This window comes from Patagioenas fasciata, chromosome 2, assembly GCF_037038585.1.
Source record: "Patagioenas fasciata isolate bPatFas1 chromosome 2, bPatFas1.hap1, whole genome shotgun sequence".
Taxonomy (NCBI): Eukaryota; Metazoa; Chordata; class Aves; order Columbiformes; family Columbidae; genus Patagioenas; species Patagioenas fasciata.
In genome coordinates this window covers 31191869-31201713 of record NC_092521.1, presented here as the reverse complement: position 1 = coordinate 31201713, position 9845 = coordinate 31191869, and the positions used below count along the sequence as shown (strand labels likewise).

The 9845-nt window shown below is 44.5% G+C and overlaps 1 long non-coding RNA gene across 1 annotated transcript; it reads left to right on the top strand.

Moving 5' to 3' along the window:
* The first annotated feature begins 809 nt into the window (after window positions 1-809).
* On the top strand, window positions 810-9496 carry LOC139827352 (uncharacterized). Its single transcript, XR_011737875.1, has 3 exons — window positions 810-1081; window positions 3656-3840; window positions 7640-9496. It is a non-coding gene; the product is annotated as an uncharacterized lncRNA (long non-coding RNA).
* Window positions 9497-9845: the final 349 nt, after the last annotated feature.

Here is a 9845-nt window from a genome sequence, read left to right as displayed (position 1 = left end):
CCAAAAACCTCTAGTGTTCTCAGCTCTGGTCATCTGAATTGAGGAGTAGAAGTAGTGAGTTATACCATGCAACACAAGTTGCTACCAGACACTCATGTTATGAAGACATTTTTAATTCATTGGGTCAAATTAGCTGGTATGCAGCATCCACCTTGGAACAAATATGCATGTGGACTTGACTTGGATTCACCGAGGGAACTAGGTGGAATTCTCCTCCTCCTTGTCCTCCTGCCAGCCCCTGTCCCACATCACATGCTGTGCTCCTCATACTGCAATGTGGTAGCAACCTCCTCTTCCATGTTCTCCTCTGGCCCTGAATGCTGTGTGTTTTCACAAAAAGACAAAGAAAGCAGTGGCTCTTTTCATCTGTTCCACATGATGGTTGCTCCCCAGAAGGATGTCTCTCAAGACCACATGTAGTGAGAAAGATGGGAGGAGGACAAACTATTCAAACAAACTAAATACTAAATGAAGAGCAGGCCTCTGCTTGTGGCATCCTGAAGACTGATGCTTGTAGGATCAACATACTTGTGTCTTGTATATGTGTAGATGTTGGGAAGACGTCAAATGCATTAAAGGTTAAGGCATGTGAGTCAGGACACTGATGTCCTGTGAACAGAGGTGGTGTTGTGTGTCTTGTGACACAGCTGCAGCAGTGTGTGGTGTTGGTGAGGAATTTTGGCATGCGATACGTCTGCCAGAGATGTAAAGCAGTATGTGGGAACCTGATCCTCCACAGAACTTGGACAAATGTGTAGGAGTCCTCCTGCTGGGGGAAGGGAAGTCTCTAAAACTGTGGCCAGAGCACAGAGGCTTTGGTCCTGGGCTGTCTAACCTTGATCAAAACTTGTCCTGGCTTTGGGGTAGCAAGTCCTCATTCCCTCCCTCCAGTTTCTCTCATTCCTCCCACCATGAGAGAAGCATTGCTGGGAGTAAAATAGGGAACAGGTCCCTGGAGAGCCTGGGATAAACAGAGACATAATGACAGAGAAAGAGTCCTTGGAGAGAGCTGTGCGCAAATTTGCCTTTATCCTTGAAGGTGGATACTGGAAACTGTGGAGTAATGAGAGGACAAAGATTGGTGAGCTTTGCTTTGTTTAGAAAAATTATTTGAGCAGAGATTTTATCATCAGAATGTAATTACCAAATATGATTATTACTTTTTCAAAAACAGAAATTCACAAAACTGAATGGGGCTGCCTTTTTTTTTTTTTGGTGCAAATATCTGCATCTAAATAAATGACTAATCCTCTGAATTACTGGGTGCTCAGCTCTGTTGACAGACCATGGACCTTCGTTTTTAAAAGTTCTAACTAATGGCACTGTGCATAACTTTGAAAACAAAGCCATGCACAAATCTGCTGAAGTAGATTTTGTAAGAGGGCTTTTTGCTGCTACAGCAGCAGCTAGCAGGAGTTGACTGAGCTTAACCCGGTCTGGCAGCGTTTCTGTGAACAGTGACTGCAATGCAGACACACTCAGAAGGAGCAGGGAAAGAAGGAGTGGCTGCAGATGATGAAGAGGAGTTAAGGTCTAGCTGCATGCCAGAGATTTGCTGTGACACTGGGCAATTGCTTAAAAAACCGTATTTTCTGAGGTGTCTCCCAAATATGTTCCTCATTTTTAAGCACTGCAAGCAACTGGATTTCTCATCCCTTTCTGAGCTCTGTCTGGGTACAGCTTGTCCCCACTGGGCACATCTGACCCAGCCTGGAGAAGGGCCAAGCAGAAGCGATGACTGAGGGTGGGGGGAGCTGGGGAGGGAAAGTTTCACGAGTGAGACACCAGGTTGCTGTGTCTGCCCAGATCTCTGCAGGTTTCACTGCCGTTTTATTAACTGGCTGTATGAAGGGCTGCCCTGTGTGGAAAGGCTTGAAGGAGACCTAGGCTGATCTTAGTCTGCCTTGAGAAGATGCTTGACTAGTTTAAAGTGCCTGCTGTGTAAACCAGCATAAATGAGCAGAACAGGATAGGGAAGCAAAGCCGTTCCTCCGCTTCCCTGATGATGAGGGCACTGAGGTCAGAAACTACCTACCTTGTCTCTGATAGTGAACTGTACTAGATGGAGAAGTCTGAGAGTTTTATATATATATATATATGTATATGAAAAAACACAATTATTTATGTTGTTAAAATTCTAACATGCACAAAAATGAGATCAGGATTCTCTCTAGTTGTGAAGGCTTTTTTGTGTCTTCTGGGGCAGAAATCCCAGAGATTTGCTTAGAATAATAAAACAGAAAAGCAAAGACGATCTGGAAATCGATTATTTCTTTCTGAGTACTTGTTAATGAATTCTTAATTAAGATGTGGTGTAAAAAGGGTTTGCTCTGTACCCGCATCACTTATTTACTGAAAGCTGCTTCCCTAGTTAAAAATGGCAGAGCAAAATAATTCATATACTCACAGTTTTATAATTCCCTATTTGTAATGTGTCTTGAGTGGCAAGATCACTGTACCTTATCCAAACAATATGAAACCAGTTCTTCATAATCTTTTGGAAAACAGAACTTCCTTTCCTTTAAAGAGACCATTCTGAGTAGAAAAATAAAAGCTCATTGTAGTTTATAAATAAAAGCCAGATTTTTTCTGCATGGATCATTGTATTTAGATGCAAATGTAGCCTTTGGATCATGCTCCATTAGATGCAGGGTAATGCTGCTTTCAGTGTATTGCTGATTTCTGCAATATTCAATTTATATAACATGAATTAAAAATACAACCCTACAGCACTTCAGATAGTATTTTGGTGTTATAAGCATTTAAACTCACTGCTAGATGTCTTCTTTTGAATTCAGTTTGCATACTCCACTGTGTCTCTAGAATGGACAGATCTAGAGTATACCTGTTTACTAGAGATGTACTATTCACTTTGTGTAGATGTCTTTGATTCATAGCAGAAAATTATTTCTGAGTTATTTGGAGCTGTAAAGCTCAGTCACTTTGCCAGTTAATTGCTACACTAGCTTATGCTTCACACCATACGGAAACACCCTTTTAAATATGCAAAGAAAAAAAGCTAAAAATAAATCACAGCTGCTGTTAGATGGGGGTCTAAAGATACAGCCAAGGCAGAAGAAAAGGAACTGTCTTGGTTTAAATACAGCTAAGCTGCTTTTAATACTGAGAAGTTCTTTTTCTGTTCTCCAAATCAATATTCATTAATAGCATCCAGAACAGAGAACTTTGAATATAAAACATTGAGATAACACCAGTAATTACAACGTGCAGTTTCATAGCTGTAATATTTTCCTACCCTCGGTTACCTTCATGATTGCTGTAATAATTTGTATTTGGCTTATAAAGACCAATTAATATCAATGTGTGTTTCTTATTGTTATGTTCAATTTAAGTCCAAACCACAGTCTTAGAACAACACAGAGCTCTGTAGGTGGAAATGAGTTTTATGTCTGCAGCAGTAATTGCTCCTGACCAGTAATGTTAGCTTGACCTCATCCACACAACAAGATCAAGTGAATACATTCAGCCCTGACATGTTATCTCTGATTTCCTATAACCAGCAAAATACGAATCTGGGAAACACTGGCAAACTCTGTTGTGCATGTTATCCAGAACAGATCTGTGATGGAAATCTCTCATGTATTGCACATGCTCAGTTATTCTGCATAATGACTGCCTTTTTTTCTTTTACCAGATTTCTGTATACTCACAGCATAGCAGCATCAGCGAGCAAGGGGAATGGAAAACCTTTTCACTCTCACCTTCCATCTTAAACTGCTGAAAAACTGCAATATTTTTCTCACTTGAAGGATCTAAACTGAACATCAACACAACCTCCATTTCACTCATGGCCTTTGCCACAACTTCCCACCCCTCTTTGTAAGAATGGAAAAGGGCAGGTCACTCCTCTGTTGCAAGGGGAGGGAGGGGGTGAGGATGCAGGGCTGGGGACAGGGGCTGGGGATAGGGAGAGGGGTGACACAACTGCTGGTGACAGCAGGGTGGTCATACATGGGTGTGCACTGACTGCAAAATCAGCCTCGGTCATGTTGGCAGGTAGGACGATGTGAGCTGATGTGGCAGAAATGGTCTCACTAGGATAAGGTTATTTTTAACTCTGATCATTTCCCTGATCCATCTGACCGCCTGGTCCACCCAGACCTGTGGTGACTGCTGAGGGGATGGTGGGGCTAAGACTGAGAGGGAGAAGAGGGAACTGCTTGCAACAGCCTCACCATGGAGAAAATGGTTTAGGACCCCATATCCTTAGTTATCCTGCTCCTCCCTGTACTCTTCCTTCAGACCCAGCTTATACTTCTGGGAAACAGAAAGCAACCCCTCACAGGCAGGAAAAGAGAGAGCTGTTGCAGAGAGAGTAGTTTCTGGGAAAACATGCCCTGGAAACTATCTTAGCAGCTAAAGAGGGGCAGCAGTGATTCCAGATTAATAAAAAATGCATGCAAGTTTATCACAGGAACAACTTACTCCTGCTCTTCCTTAAGTCAGTAGCAAAACTTACATTACCAGTTGCCTCCATCAAGTGTACCACCAATAGAGATTTTAAAACTTCCAGTTTTACACTAGTATAACATTTTGTGTGTGTTTGGAACAGTTTTCAAAGTAAAATTGCCTTCTTGCAGCAGAAAGTAGTGACTGATTAGACCCACCACCACCTGAGACAGGCTGCAGTTTGCAAAACTAAGCTAGTGAAGTGGCTAGGTGGCACACTTGAAAGGTGTCAGGTGTATTACTGAAATGGTAAAAGATTGCTGGTTAGTACAGTCCTCCAGGATGCCCGTCTGACTGTCAGATGAGGAAGTTGAAGCAGGAGTGCATGGAAAAAAAATTGCTGTCTTCCATGTCAGATCTGCCTCCCATGGTGAAGAGCAGGATGAGATGCTTGGGAAGTATTTTGTCCCTTGAGAACAGACACCTATGACTAAGGCTGGCTGCCCACTGAGTTCACTGCTTCAAAATCTTCATGTTTTCAGCCAGATTGCAATGAATTATTTTCCAAAGTAATCTCTATCCTATATTCCTCTGTATTTAGCAAGTAATTAGCAAGTACTTAGCAAGTCTCATTTCTTTGCAGTGAGGAGTGGCATTATTCTGGATCATTGCATCCCCCATTGCAGAAGGTGATCACCCCATGTCACTTCATGCTTTGTTCCCAACTCCCTTACCAATTTCTGTCACAAAACCAGGGCTGCAGGCAAGTGCTGTCTTGGAGACAGGAACTGAGGCAGGTAGTTCCAAAAGTGCTGGCAAAATCTCCTGCCCCAGCTGTTTCCCTGTTCTAAAACCAGATCTTCTCCTTCAGACAAAGGGTGCAAATCACCATTTGTGGGAAAGCTGAGTTTTTGATGTTTGTTTTTGCTCCCTTCATGGGGATCAGGAGTGCACTCACAGCCAGGGCAGACTTCCCCAGGTCCCTGAGCAGCACAGGGCTCATCCCTGAGCTGAGGTGTGTCTGCACTCAGCCCTCCATCAGGAGGGTCTTCCTCACTTGCCGCAGACTTGTCTCAACACAGACATACGTGGTGATCCCCGGGCTGTGCCTGAGCCCATCACAATCACTGACCATGCCCTGCTCTACTCGCTGGGCACGGGGGGACAGCACTCGGTCAGTGCAACGCTGCCCAGCTGGCTGGCCTGTCACCCCCAGCTCTCTGCTCCTGGGCAGTGCCATGTCTTCTCTTTCTCTGCAGAACCGCTGTGACACTGCCCTTTGGAGAGGCTGGTGTCACTATCCATTTCAGAGGGTTTCAATAAACGCACTCTTGATTCTGCTGCTGGACCTCTTCACATCCTTCCCAGCCAGAACTGGCATCATTTACCAACTGTGGTGGTTGCTCACTTCAGATCTATACTAGTACCAAAAACTGAATGATAAAAGCCTTTCTCTGGCAGGCATCAAGCAGAGCTAGAAAGCATATGTGCAACTTGTTTCAGAGACTCCTCCACAACAACAGCAAATGGTTTTATTCTGTCTTTAAGGATTTTCTTCATCCAAGGGACAGTGCAAGCAGTGACAAGTGAGTCTCTCCTTAACAAACAGTATCAATTAATGATACTTCACTTCATAGTAACAAGCCTCAGGGCTTTGCTGGTTATGTGACACTTTTTAATTATGTCTTCAGACATATTTGGTCTTTTTCTAATGGGGAGAGATGACCACTGGGACAGGTGTTTTTCCCATTTGCTTTTCTTGTAGTGATTCCACCCAATGTTGGCACGAGCCCAACTGCTGTCAGACTCTACTTCCAGCTGCCATGGAGGATCCTCCCTGATCTCTGCAGCCAAAGTAGCTGAACAGTCTGCAGGAGTCCCTACTGCTGACCATAACCAACTCTCGTGTCTGGTGTTACTGTAATGCAGGTCAGGCCTGTCAGATTTTGGGGGTCACATCCTGGTGTTCCTGCTCCTGTGGTCCACATCGCACTCAATGCAGTTTGTTATTTCTTAACCCTCTGACAAGGCAATATAATGCAGTTTGGTTATGTGTTCTCTTCACTGCTGTTCCTTTCTGCCACTGCCAGTCCTGACTTTGTTACTATGGGGCAGTAGACAGAAGTTTTTCTTCTCAATTATGCTTATATGGATGCAAATGAAGGACATGAAACTTGGGAAAAGATCCTTAGAGGACAGGAGCAGCTGGGGGCAGTCTGTGACATGGAGACCATCCAGGAGAATGCGTGGAGGCAGCTGATGCAGGCTGCAGCCTCTCTGAACACGCTCTGTGCTCTCCAGGTCTTGGGGACAAGGACATACATAAGCACAGGCTACTGCTGCTTCATTGTAGGACAAAAGGACTGCAGTGGAAATAGGGATTGCCAGGCCCTGTTCCCTGCCCTCACAGGCGAGTATGTCATGCTGTTCTTCTTTTGAACTTAGTGAGCACCACCTAAAAATCTCTTCCTTTATGTCATCCTTGCTCTGCTTGAATAGCTGCTCCAGAGAGAACTGGTTGAGAAAAGAGGAACATTTTTTCATTCACAGCCTAACTGTATTTGTATCTATTGTGCAAATGTTGGCTTATGCCAACATTGTCCTTTCTCTGAAGTATTCCTGCTACACCTCCATTGTACAATTATAGGCAGCAAGTGTACACCCCCTTCAGCCCTCCCCCATTGTTAGGGTGACCAAGTCAAGGACTGCCAGCTTTCTCTCATGAAAGAGACTGCCCGTTCCTCTGGCCCTCCTCCCTATTTCACTCACCCTCATGAGCAGTGATCAGCCCAGTAGTCAGAGCTCATCATAAGACCCCATCCCTGCAAACACTTCCAGCAACCTCATTTGCTTTTCATATGATTGCCCCTCGTGGTGGTTCATAGATGTTCTCCAGCCAGTTGGCAAACACATGCCTTCCTCTCAGGCTGGCAACAATAGGGTCCTTGTTGTCACGTGGGTTTTGTTATTCTCAAATATATTGTCTTTCATTTTATTTAAATTCATCCTGTCTCTACTACTGCAGTACTGAAGATCATCTGCTAATTCTGAGAGGATATCCAAGCCTCCTTTCTTTTAATGTTACCACCCAGCTTCACAACATTAACAGATCTCATCAACACTGCTCTTACTTATTGTGCTGAAATCACTAGTGGAAATATTAAAGAAGATTGGTGTTAAGACTGAGGAATTTCCACTGTTAACATCTTCACAATTTCATGTTTTGCAGTCACTCCTGCTCTGTTTCCTCTGCAGACCTGAAATGGGAAGGACTGACTGAAGACCTTGTGCACACAGAGCAGTATCTTCATGGAGCTGTGCAAAGAAGGCAGCACCAGCCCAGGCAGACTATGACTGAGATCTGCAGGTGGTGACTTCATTACAAGCCAACATAAAGTCAGTCTGATGCCAAACAGTGAATGATTGACATAGAATCATAGAATCATTTAGGTTGGAAAAGATCTTTGACATCATTGAGTCTGACTGTTAATGTAACAGTGTCAAGTCCACCACAAAACCATGTTCCTAAGTGCCACATCTACATGCCATTTAAACACCTCCAGGGATGGTCACTCCACTGCTTCCCTGGGCAGCCTGTTCCAGTGCCTGACAACCCTTTCCATGAATAAATTTTTCCCAATATTCAATCTAAACCTCCCCTGCCACAACTTGAGGCCATTTCCTCTCATCCTATCTCTTGTTACTTGGGAGAAGAGACCAACACCCTCCATGCTACAACCTCCTTTCAGATAGCTGTAGAAAGCGATAAGGTCTCTCCTCAGCCTCCTTTTCTCCAGGCTGAACAGCCCCAGTTCCCTCGGCAGCTCCTTGTAAGACTTGTGCTCCAGACCCCTCATCAGCTTTGTTGCCCTTCTCTGAACTCTCTGCAGCACCTCAATGTCTTTCTTGTAGTGAGGGGCTCGAAACTGAACACAATATTTGAGGTAGTGGTGATGGAAGTGTGTGAGGTGGTAACCTCACACACTGGTGTTGTGTCTGCAAAGTGGTTTATTTTCCTAATGCACCTGCAGAGACAGCCAGCCTGAGGAGAGGACAGTCCTCAAGTGCCACTGAAGGAATTTGTAAATGTTCCTTTCCTATATACACTGTGGTTGCGCTATAGAAACTCTGTGGACACATCAGTACCAAAGAATAACACCATTGAGAATGGTTTAGTTGACCAGAAGGGCAAATCTGGCTGGTCCTGTGCTAGCAGATTGAAGCAGCCCCAGTACACTTCCAAGTATCTATTCTGGTAAACTGTCAGACCCATACCCAACCTGTGCCTGGCCCATTGCAGCAAACACTCTTCCTGAGTAATGCCTGGGCATGGCATTGTAGGTAGTTTGTGTGCAGCAGCTCTGCTTTGGAGGATGAGACAATGTATTAGCATAGATGTAAGGCATTCAATGCCAGTTGGCCTCAACACCTGGGAGTGTTCCTAGGCACATCTAATTCGTTATTACAGACACAGCCTTTGTCAATACCACTGTGGGATGCCTTGGCAATGTGCATGGTGCTACACGGCCCAGGTCTATTTTAATATCAAAGCATCTTTTTGACTTTAAAAAATATGAGTACATGCTGTTATTTCAGGATAGTTCAGTGTTCTCTCTGCTAGCCTGGCTGATGAGGCCATTCCCTGCTATGAGAGCACCTGGCAGGAGATGGCTCAGTTGCGCACTGAGTTGCTGCCTAAGGGATGCACAACCAGCATTAGGCAAAGGGAAAGCAACGTGGCACTGCCTGTAACCCAGACGAGGTGCCAAGAAGCCTGGGGTTCTTCAAAGTAGTAGGGCAGGAGGCAAATAGTACAACATTTACAAGGATAATGCAAAGAGCTGTGGCTGATGTGGGCTTAGGACACCATCAGTTTGCAGGCCTGGCACAGGCAACCCAAAGGCTCATCTGTCATCCCTGGGAGCAGACCAGAAGAGGTAGGCATTGCAAGGGCTTTGTGTGCCTGCAGCTTTGCGTGGTGAGCGGCGGTGCACAGGAAAATAGGGTGAGGAAATGTGGTGCTGTGTTACTTTGTCATGTGTGTGCCAATTGGCAACCGCTTTATGTAATTTTGAAATCTATTAAAAGTTTGGATCAGCCTGCCTGTTTCTTGTACTTTCTGAAGTACTTATCTGCCAATGGTATGTGAAACTAAGGTCTTTATTAAAGCAGGTTAAAATGTTTTAAAATAATAATTATAACATTTTAAAGAAGTAAGTAGACAGTAAGCAAAGTTTGCAAATGGAGAGGGTCCTGACCCCATGTAGTGTTACTTCTCCAATGGTGGGGTTACATGTTACCAGTATTTCTGCTCTTCTCCCCACCATTGCAGTGGGCAGGAGATGGAAGAGGCCCAGGCCTACGTCCTAACTGACCTTATGCCCACCACAGCATTTTCCAATGGGTTTGTCAGGTCTGGAGTGCAGTAGTGCAGA